Genomic DNA, 11,623 nt, shown 5'->3' with positions numbered 1-11,623 from the left:
GTTGTAAAACCTTTTTACAGTCACAGGTTAATAATTATTAATAAATCAGTATAATTAATTTTTTTTAAAAAAAGGAAATGAAGTCGGATTCGAAGCGATGTGCCTTCCCCTTGTAACATCCAAATATTTTATTAATTAAAATTTTAATTGGCTATAACTCTGGAGCCAATGTAAATAAGTACCATTTATGATATAATGTTAAAAAGCGTTCAATGAGGACTTATTACTGCAGTTAAGAAAAAGGCCAAAATCCAAATGTTTTGGATTTGTGGTTTTTTTGACACTTTTGGTTCAGTCGATTGTAATCAAAAGGGGAGGTGCATAACTAGATGCTACAACAGTCTTAAATCCAAAATTTCAACGCCCTACGGCTAATAGTTTTTTTAATTATTCGAGATATACTTACGTACGTACATTCTTATGTACAGATGTCACGCCGAAACTAGTCAAAATGGATTCAGGGATGGTCAAAATGGATATTTCCATTGAAATCTGAAAATCGAATTTTTTCGCGATCACGACACTTCGTTTACTTCATACAAGGAAGGAATAGGTACTTATTTTGTGTATGATTGTAGATGAAAAATTATTACCATTCATAACTAGAATATTTATTGTTGCAAAAGAAAAAAATATAGTTCTGTTTCTTTAAATTAAATAAAGTCTTGCAGTACTTTCAAAACTTAAAGATACGGTGAAAAATCTGTTTTTCGTAAAAAAAAAATATATATATATTTTTTTTTAATATTATATATATATTTTTTTCCTCTTCGTATCATATGATAAAACATTTTAAATTTACTATTAAATTTTCAATATTTAACCATTGATAAAATTTGTAACCAGTTTTACCGAAAAGTAAAAAAAAGAGGAAATTACAGGCTTACAATGTATACAATTCACACCAACAGACTTAATTGTTAATTTATTGAATGAGAGTTTGATTTTGTAAGGTGTCGGTTTTTTATTTAATGCAAATAATTACCGTGTAATAGTAAAATGATCCCATCTCTGGTTTCAATCTGAAAATATTTCGGTAGTGTGTAATTTGTTTCTGTATCAATCCTTCTTCATCATCTGAAAGAGATTCATTTCCCCTTTTTTATATTTAATGTATTCCTTTTTTGTTATTTAACAATAATTTGTTTTTAATAGCTTATTATGAAATAAACGCACAATATTTATAATATTTATCTATCCTAGGTTATATATAAAAATTAAATTGTAAATATAATCAGGTCATGGAATCTTTCTAACATTTGAATTGACTTCTTTCTGAATCATTCCTGAATGATTTATTCAATTTTAATAAAAATTACCTTATTTGATTTAATTTGTTTTTGGAATTAGTTGTAGGTAATTTACATTACTTTGTATTTTTTTAAATATACAGCGGAGCGCCGTCCATGTTTTTACTAGAGAGTATCTCTTAGTTATTTATGGTATAGTTTGATATGCAGATTAATATTCACGTAAATTGAAATGGCTTAATGTGAAATTCAATGGCGATCTTAAGGAGGATATATTGAACAAAAATACCTGAAATCAGTGTATTCTGTAATCTAAGAGCAGAATTTTTAAGAATATCCTGACAATCACTATTTACTTCGCTAGATCATAAATAATATAAATAGATTACACAGGTTCGTTTTCTGTAACTTCCGGATGGAATTGTTACGCGTACTCAAGCAGGCTGAATGAATATTTTATACTTATACTTTTCTCTTTTCACATTCTCAAGATTCACTTCACCTATAACGTACATTAGACTTACATATTTTTATATTTACATAAAATTTGTTCTTTTATGTACGCGCGGAAATACTCAACAGTGTACTACTATTCAAGAATACCCTTCTCTTTCACTTAAATTAATTTCATGAAGCTGGCTTCTGTGTTATCTTACATCTGCTTTTGCTTTCACCTCCCCATCATCGTATAAAAATTTTAAACAAATGATAATCCATTTTTAGTTCTGATAACCTATGTAATCTGAAAAGATAAATGAAAATTTTTCTGAAAAAAATTACCGTTTTCTTCTGTATTTGGGTTCGCTAATTGAAAACTTAATAATCGCTAATAATTGGAAACTCGAATTAATGATTGAATAATATTAAGAGTGATCTTATTTTACTCCCCAATCATACGTTTCATATTAAAGAATTAGGTTTAATCTCATTACATAAATTCTTCAACCAAAAACTAAAGTAAAAATTTATTTTCTTTTTATTAATTTTTATTCGAATTTACCGTGTTTGAAACGTTAAGAAACAGTGTCAAAAATAATATGTCTTGTTAAATGCAAAATAACAGTGATTTATAATTTTCTTCCGAGAATTTGGATTTTCACATCTACCCATAGAGTTCTCCAGTTATCAACCCTTCTTTTAAAAAAATGGCTACTCAGTCAAGAGTGGTTATTTCTACAAATGAAACAAGAATGGAATGCTTGTTTTGTAGGGTAAAAAAGAAAATGTTATAGAACTAAAAAGGAACCATCAATTTAACGAACGTGAAGTACATTTTTAGGTAGAGAAGAGAAAATCCCTTTCGGGAAGCCGGAAGGCACGAGGTAGATTTCACCGGTGCTAAGTGGTGGATAAAAAGATTTCCTATTTACTCAATGCGACAATGATTGCATGTGAAAAAATGTTTCACATGTTTACCATATGACAAGCCCAATCTTCTTACCGTTCTAGCAACATTTTGGTCATCTCTTGCAGTAAGGGTTGGTCATATCAAAAATTGTTTCATACAAAAGTTGTAGATAATTTAGAGGTCTAACGACCACTTTAAACCGGTTCGATACTGTGCCTATTAAGGAAGGTATGATGTTTTTGTCTTCCGAACCTCACTTTTTCCACCCGCTGAGCCAATGGTTGGTAACATCAAAAAACATTAATTATGTAAATTGTAGGCCCTTATCCAAAAAAAAAAAAAAATAGTAAGAAATTTAAACGAATTTGATATTTTACTTAATAAGAAAGTTATAGTGATATAGGTTTTTTTAAAGGCCCCATTTCCACCCCCATGATCCTATCTTGCCCATTAACAAAGTCGACGGAGATTTTTGGTTGTTATATTTCATGTATCAATTTGAAAGTGATTGGCGCAAAATTACGGCAGTTATCGTGTCCACAAGGAAGTGAAATATATATTTATATATAAACTTTTGAACTGACGGTGGTTTTAGGGTTTGAGGGATGTGAAACCGAAGATATGTCGAAATTCTCCGGAAGTCGAATCATCGTACCCATCGCAATAGGTATCTTTCTTATGAAATCTACCTAAAGTTACGGTAACTATAAATGAATATTTTCTGTAAATTACTAACATGATTAAATATCTTTTTTATAAATTTTATTAACGGAATCAAAATTAGACGAGGTTAATTATTATTAAATTAATAAATTAATATCAATTAAATTTTTATTAAATTGAAATTAAAAAAAAAATTGTTTTTCATAACGACCAAAGATATTTTTAAGTTTTTCGCCAAAATCTTTACTTAAATCAGTATTTTTATTAAAAAAAATATATGTAGTCTAATATCATTCTTATGTTTGAAATTTTTCGTGTGGCAATAAAAAAAAGACGTTGGAAAACTTCTGGTAAAAAATAATAATTCCTTAAATCCTGAGACCTTAGCTCACTTATGCTCATTGTCATTGTCTTTTTATAGATTCCCTACAAGCCCGTAAGAAATCAGGAATTTTTTACCAGAGTAGAAAAAACTTATTGCCGATCAAAGGTTTTTATCAAAGATAAAATCCTACTATATCCAGAAATTAAGGAGTTATTTGAGAAACAATCTAGCAAAAAAAGTCCCTCATAAAAGTAAATTCTTGTTCAAGCAAATAACAATTAATCTGGTTCGTTTATATTGTATTTATCATAAGATTAGAAATGGATATACCTACAATATACGAGGGTTATTTTTTTTTTCAAGGTCCGATCGGTTGCGAAATAAAAACCCGCGCAAAAATCGGATGAACTTTTGCGCATATGTGTTGCCCAGAGTCTCTAGTATGGCCTTCAATCACGCCGCATCACTTCGTTTAATTCTGAATACGCAGCTAGCACATAAACATGTCTACAACAATAGCATCTCCCACCAACTGTGAAGTGCGTGCGGTAATTCGATTTTTTCAGGCTGAGGGATGTAATGCAGCTGAAATTCATCGACGAATAAGTAATGTGTACGGTGAAACTTCAATGAGTGACAGCAAAGTGTGACAATAGTGCCGGTACTTTAAAGCAGAACGTACAGATGCTCATGATGCAGGCGATCAGGGAAGGAAGCGAGTGTCAACCGATGATATCGTTTGCGAGTGGATGAGGTAATTCGAGAAAATCGTCGGTTCACAATTTCTGTATTGAGTGATCGTTTCCTGAAATTTCAAGGTCAGCTCTGTACACCATTGTGAGTGAGAGACTTCAGTACCGCAAACTGTGTGCGAGATGGGTTCCCAAAATGCTGTCCGACCATCACAAAACAATGAGAATGGACGCCTCCCTAACGTTTCTCCAGCGCTACCACAATGAAGGAGAAGATTTTTTTGAACAAAATTGTCATAGGGGACGAGATATGGTCCATTTCGAAACTGAAGAAACAAAAGAACAATCCAAACAGTGGATGCATTCTCATTCTCCCAGTAAACCAAAGAAGTTCAAGCGAACCTTCTCCAACAGAAAGTGTATGGCTACTGTGTTCTGGGACCGGAATGGAGTTCTCTTGGTGGAATTTATGGAACATGGCACGACCATCACTGCATCCTCATACTGCGTCATTCTTCAACGTCTACGAAGAGAAATTCAGAATAAGCGGAGAGGAATGTTGTCATCAGGCATTGTCTTTCTCCATGCTAATGCTCGGCCGCACACTGCAGCTGTAACAAAGAAGCTCCTGCAGCGTTTTCGTTGGGAAGTGTTTGATCACCCACCATATAGCCCGGACTTGACTCCATCCGATTTTCACCTCTTTGCTCATATGAAACGCTGGCTAGGAGGACAACATTTTGGCACAGACATCGAGCTGCAGACCAGCGTAGAAACATGGCTGAAAACACAGGCAGCTGCGTTCTATGACGAGGGTATTGGAAAGTTGGTACCACGCTACGGACAAATGTCTAAATCGGAGTGGCGACTATGCAGAGAAATAGCGTAACAATGTAAGTACTTGTTACAAATAAAAAAATTTTTATTTTCACTGTGGTTTTAATGTCGTGACCGATTGGACCTTGAAAAAACAACCCTCGTAATTTAATCAGGTACATAAACATGAATGGTTAATATGAATTATTAATTAAATAGTGTGTGATTAATTAATATAAATTACGTATTATTGTTTGTTTTAGTGGGAAATCTTGTTACCAATTTTGTGAATGGCTACATTTCGAAAATTCAATAATTTAAAAAAGGAATGAAAAGAAATATTTAAAAAAAAATTATGTTGATAACAACGTTATTTAATACCAGCCAAACAGTTAGTTTTCTTGTAAAAATGTAATTAAAAATACTGACAGTGTGGTTGGTTACATCAATTTTTTGTCAAAACACCTGTCGGAAGAGAAAATAAATTATTTTTATTTTCTCTTGTTTATTAAAATAATTTTTTTATAAATAAAAATTATTTTATTTACTCTTAAAAAAAATTGAGAAGAAAAACATGAATTTTATCCTGGGTCCTTGTGCTTAGAAATGAAAACAGGACCGTTATTTTTATTTTATTTTTCCGAATAAACCCAAAACTGTACATTTCTTTTACAACAGCAAATATTCTCGTTACGAATAACAATACTGGTGAAAAAGTTGTAGATGGAAAACATTGTCCAACAGCTACTGTATTTCAGCATGCAATATTAAAAAAAAAAATCAGGTAATAGTTATGGATATACGTATTAGTATTTTAAAAGTTGCACTTTATCATCAGTTTAACCATTTTATATGATTTTTAGTAGTAGAACAAGTCATTCATTTTATAACAACGAATAAAAAAGCTGACAACAAAGTTTTAATACTTTTCTGACATTGGTAATTTATTCTAATACAGTGGAAAAATAATTATACATGGAAAAAGTTACCTAAGATTACTGTTTTGGGTTTAGGATAATTTATGAAGAAGTTTTATTGTAATAGTATCACTATTTTTACGTTGGCTTGGATCTAAACTTTGCTAAGTCGAAAAACTAATTTTTTCAGGAGAGCTCAATTAGGCTACTTCTGCACGAAAGAAATAAGTTTTTTTTTCTTTTTAGAAAAATAGTTTCTTTGTTGAATAAGTTCTGCACTCAAAAGGTATCTACCCAAAGAATATTTACACGTAATATCTCAAAATTGAAAATTTTGGACTTAGCATCGTTCTGACCAAAGAAAAAACAAAGTTTAAGGTTTTCAAAAAACCTGTATTTATTATTTTTTCTGCTCCTCTGTTCAAAATAATTTCAATTTTTTTCCTAAGTTTAAATGGAAGAAACTAAAAAAAAGGTTCACTGAAAAATGTATAACCAATAAAAGTAACGTATGATTTAGTTTTTGTATTTCGTGAATATTGATAAAAAATTTACTTTAATATTAAAGTAAATTAAATACTTCAATTAAATCCACAGTACATATTTCACTTTATTAAACTTTAATAAAGTGAAATATGTACGAGTGTATATATATTCCACTTTTTTGTGGACACGATAACTGCCGTAATTTTGTGCCACTCACTTTCAAATTGTTCCTTAAAAATAACTCGTTCTAAAATCTTGGTCGAGTTCGTTAACGGCCAAAATCGGACCATGGGTGTGGAAAAGGGGGGAGGCTGTTTCGATAAAACAAAATAATGCTCTAACTTTCTTATTAATAAAAATATCGAGTTAGTTTAAAGTTCCTAAAATTCTTTGTATAAGGGCCTAAAACTTACGTAAGTAAATTTTTATATCATTAACCATTGGCCCAGGGGGTGGAGAAATGGGGGTTTCAAATAAAATCATACCTTTCTTAATAGGCACAGTATTGAATCGGTTTAAAGTGGTCGTCGTTTCTCTAAACATTACCTAAAACTTTTGTCTGAAACAATTTTTGATATGATCTTTACGGCAAGGGATAACCAAAATGTTGCTGGAATTGTAAGAAGATGGGGCGTGTCGTATGCTAAACACGAGAAACTTTTTTTACATGCAACCATTGTCTTGAGTAAATTTCAAGTTTTTTTTAACTTTAAGGTGGAAATCTTTTTCAACCCCTACTTAGCACCGGTGAAATCTCCCTAATCCTAAATTTTATTTTACGAAGGGATAATTTATTTAATTGGTTGAAATTTAATATTTCCGTTCTTTCTTTTCTGAGATAAATTTTTATCATAGCAATCCTAAATTAAACACAATGACCAGTTTGTTTTGAAGGTTTGAATGGTTGACTGGTTTTAAGCTAACTTTCCGTTTTCAACGGTGATTGTTAACAGCTGATTTTTTCTTTCTACTTTTTTGGAAGAGCTTGTGAGCGTAATTAATCAAAATGACGAACAACATTAAAAATAATTAGAAATTTTTGTATCAGAAAAGAGATATTATTAAATTAAAATGATAACTTATTGTGTCTCCCAAGAAGTACTATAAAGCTGATTACAGTTTGGTGATTAATCCTACCTTTTCTTAAGTAGTAATCGAATATTATCATTTTAATTTATTTCGTTATTTAAAACAAAATCGTTAAATTGAATAACTTATTTTCGATATTCATATCTTTTTTTTATATATAATATATTTAAACAACATAACCACGCGTAAAAGTTTATTTATTTTCTTTTATATATATATATATAAATTATTATAAATATTATACTAAATATTTATAAATTATTATGATGGTTGTAAAATACCCGAAAGGAAAAAAACAAAACGGCACAAACATAACTTCTCTTACGAAACAATAGCTTTATTAAAATTTGAAGATTCAGTACCAATTAAGAAGATGGATGTACAAGAAGACGGGTATTGTTTTTATAACCATTATGGCTCAGTTCTAAAAACTAATTGGTCAATTTATTTTAGATGTTGCATCGTATTATTTTTTTAATACATATATATTTTTTTTAATAAATTTTCTTTTAGGTTCTTTACCGATTTTATGTACGTTTAACAGGTAATTTTGCAACTGGAGCGAGCGCCGAAGAGAATGATGGGCTTCTTTTTTTTATTTATTGTTTCTTTTTTAACTGAACTCAACAAGGATCTGTGAATGGTTGTTAGTTGATTTTTTTAAACGTGATCCGGCTATTCTACCCCCTTCCTCCAATCCATTTAGCTTTCTTTTTCTTTTTGTCGTAAAATAATTGCATCATTATGATTAAAATTCTTCAAGAGTACTGGATAATTCAATGGAATTAAAACGAATGTTAAAACCATTATTCTGAAAGTAATGGTTCAACTTCTTTTTTTTAGATAAACATACTAATAAAAGTAGTTGATTCATAAAATTAACTTCAATTCATTAATTCAGACAGCAAATTAATAAGAATGTTTACTACATTTAGCCAACCGTTTTTTTACCTCGTTAATTGTCGATTAATTGAAAAGGATGTCTAATTATAGCAATTTTTAAAACATTTCTTTTTACATATATTTTGATGGAAATCATTCATGATTATTATTCATTTTAATTAACATATTTCTGTGCTTTAAATCATCCAGATAATTAGTGATTATACGCAATAACTGGTGATGCATACCCAGTTTTATTTAACGGCATTTCGGTTATTTATGTATGAGGTAAAAGTTTTCTTTTTTTACTACTCTGTGATTTTTTACTTTTTAATTTTTTTGTTTTTTATCTCAATACTATTCAGACAGTCAATAATTATTCTTACTTATTTCATAAGTTTCGTAGACAAGTCTCACTTTAAGGACACACTGAAAGTGGTTTGCAAATCAATCCAGTAGTAAGAAAACAGGCTTTTAAAAAGCTGATTTGCTATCAATGCCACACAGAAAGCATTACAGCTTTTTTTTCGTTGTTGCTGAAAATTTAACTTCTGTTTTAATGGAAGTTCAAACTAACCAGAATTACGTTTCTTTTGGTTTATTTAAAACATTTATCTCAGTCATGAATAATTATATAATCATCATTTTTAAATTATTTTTTTTTTATTTTTAAGTTTCTTCAGATATTTTTCTGAGTAATTTTTATATAATTCCTTCTTTTTCTTATCAGTACGCTGCTGCTTGTAAAATCTCATTAGTAAACTTTACAGAATTACGTATTGTTTTTCACTTGTCAGTTTTAGTACGCCATTTGTTTCTAGTGTATTTCAGGCTCATAACATCACTGGATTTTATTCATTAAAAAATTAATACAACAGAGCATGTTAAAGCTATAGATATTAAGTCTTCGTTAACAGAAATCATAGAGCTGACTCAATAAGCACACAATTGTACGGACACAATAAATTAAAATTAAAAAAACAAGCTACTGTAGTATCAACTGAACTGGTAAACAAAAAGTAAACTAAATTGGTTTTTAAAGATACTAGGCGTGTACCAGTACATCGGTACCGGAGATTCAGCTTGTTTTTGGACTTGTTCATTATCGAATATCACTCATATAAGAGTGATATTCGATAATGGATAATTCTGTTACATGGTCATATATTCTTACATGGTCAATGCTGTTATTGGCCGCTTACCAATTAAAACTTGTTTCTAATTTTCTTAACCACAATCAGCTCTTTATATCAATTATAAGGGTCGGAGAATTTTATTTTTATCAAACAAAATATTTTTCATTTACACCATCAGATTATAATCATGAAATGTATAACCAAATTAAATCTGCTGCCAGAACATTATGACATGTTGAGTGTCATCCGAAGTGGAACATTTTATAAATATAACACGGTTGAACAGTCGGCAATTTTCGCGAATAAATTTAACCCCATAAAAAACTTATCTAATCTCGTTTTATCGACCACAGAAATAGTAAAAATTTTTTTTTGACAGAGTTTATTTTTATTATTTATAAGATTTACTTTTTACGAAATATATATTTTTCTTTGTTAGAGAATTTTATTCTGCTAATCTTGTAATAAACGTTTTTCTTGGAAAATTAAATGGAGTGTCAAAGTATTTTTGTTTTTTTTAAATTATTACTTCATGTATGTGGAAACTTTTAAGATTTATTATGCGTACATCTCTTTGTCCTGAAATACATACTAACAAACGTAATTCAGCAGTCCCCCTGTTAACCGACTTAGTCGGGTAGTCGGTTAAGCGAAAACGTCGATTAAACCGAAGAATTTTTTTATAAATAAGAAATACTTTAGGTGAAAATTTTTGTACCTTACTAAACAAAATGTAAGCTTTTGTACTAATACTGTGAAAATAGCATGATATTTTTCAAGCTACAAAAATTCAATTTCCATTTCCCACGGACAAACTTCAAGCTTATGTGGCGAGATCATCAAGCAAGAAAAAAATGAAGGTTCTATATCAGATTTTCTTTAGTATAAAATTATCCTTATTAAAAGTAAAAGGTAAAGTTTTGATGGATACTACCCGTTGATCCATAGGTTGGATCAAGGGTGTTAAATTAGGCGGTAGAAACTGAGCCGTAATGTAGTCTTCTGCAAGCTCGGCGGAAGAAGGGCAGATACGAAGCAGGGTCTAAGAATAGCACATCATGACCCCCGTTGGGGAAGTCACTCACCACCAAACCCTCCGTTCCTAGCACTTATGGGCTTTACCAGAGGTCATCTTTGAAACTTCTGCTTTTGACATATTCCAGTCCGCCTCGGCCAGGATACTACCGATGCGAATGCCACGACTGACATTCCCATCGGTGTACTACTATTTAATGAACTCAAAACAAAATACATCTTACAGAGTCTTAAATAAGACTGAAAGGACTTAACTAAAGAAAGGAACTTAACTACCTACCCGTAGAAGGTAAAAGTGAGTTCAACACACAACGCAAAACATAAAAATATTAGACAGAACAATAAAAACACGGTAATATTGAAACAAAACAAAACAACGGATAAAAACAACAACAAAAACATAATTTATAAAACAAAACATCAACAAAAACAGAATACAACAGAAATCCAAGCAGGGGTTTAGATTCTCTCAGCAATCCTTTACTTTGCCAAGTACACTATAAAACTCTCCACTATTGCCCATTCGACCTGGCTCTCCAGTTTACACAAAAATCCAACGCCGACCCGACAAGATCAAGCCGACAAATGGTCTCCGTGCGCATTAACTCGTACTTCAAGCACTCATAAAGAACATGGTAGATGTCATCCAATTATTCACATTCCAGAATTCCGAACACATTCCAGAATGTACCAGGCCGAATTTGTGCAGTCACCCTAAAAGCACCATGGCCGGAAAGAAATTGCGTCACATATTTATTAGGATGTACCCAAAAAGTACCCCACAAACCCGCAATATTTGGAAAGAGATAACGCGTATAACGCCCTCCCACTGTCTCATCCCATCTGGAAAATAGATTCCCCACTTCTACAAACAAAGTTCAAGCATCCTGCAAGCTTTAATGGCTCACAGTTCAACCTCCCTCCGCGACCTTCCCTCGACCAGTAGGAGCCCATCGTCGGCATAAGCCATGATCCAACACCCGC

This window comes from Lycorma delicatula, chromosome 1 (assembly GCF_047948215.1).
Source record: "Lycorma delicatula isolate Av1 chromosome 1, ASM4794821v1, whole genome shotgun sequence".
Taxonomy (NCBI): domain Eukaryota; kingdom Metazoa; phylum Arthropoda; class Insecta; order Hemiptera; family Fulgoridae; genus Lycorma; species Lycorma delicatula.
Note: the sequence above shows the minus strand (reverse complement) of the source record.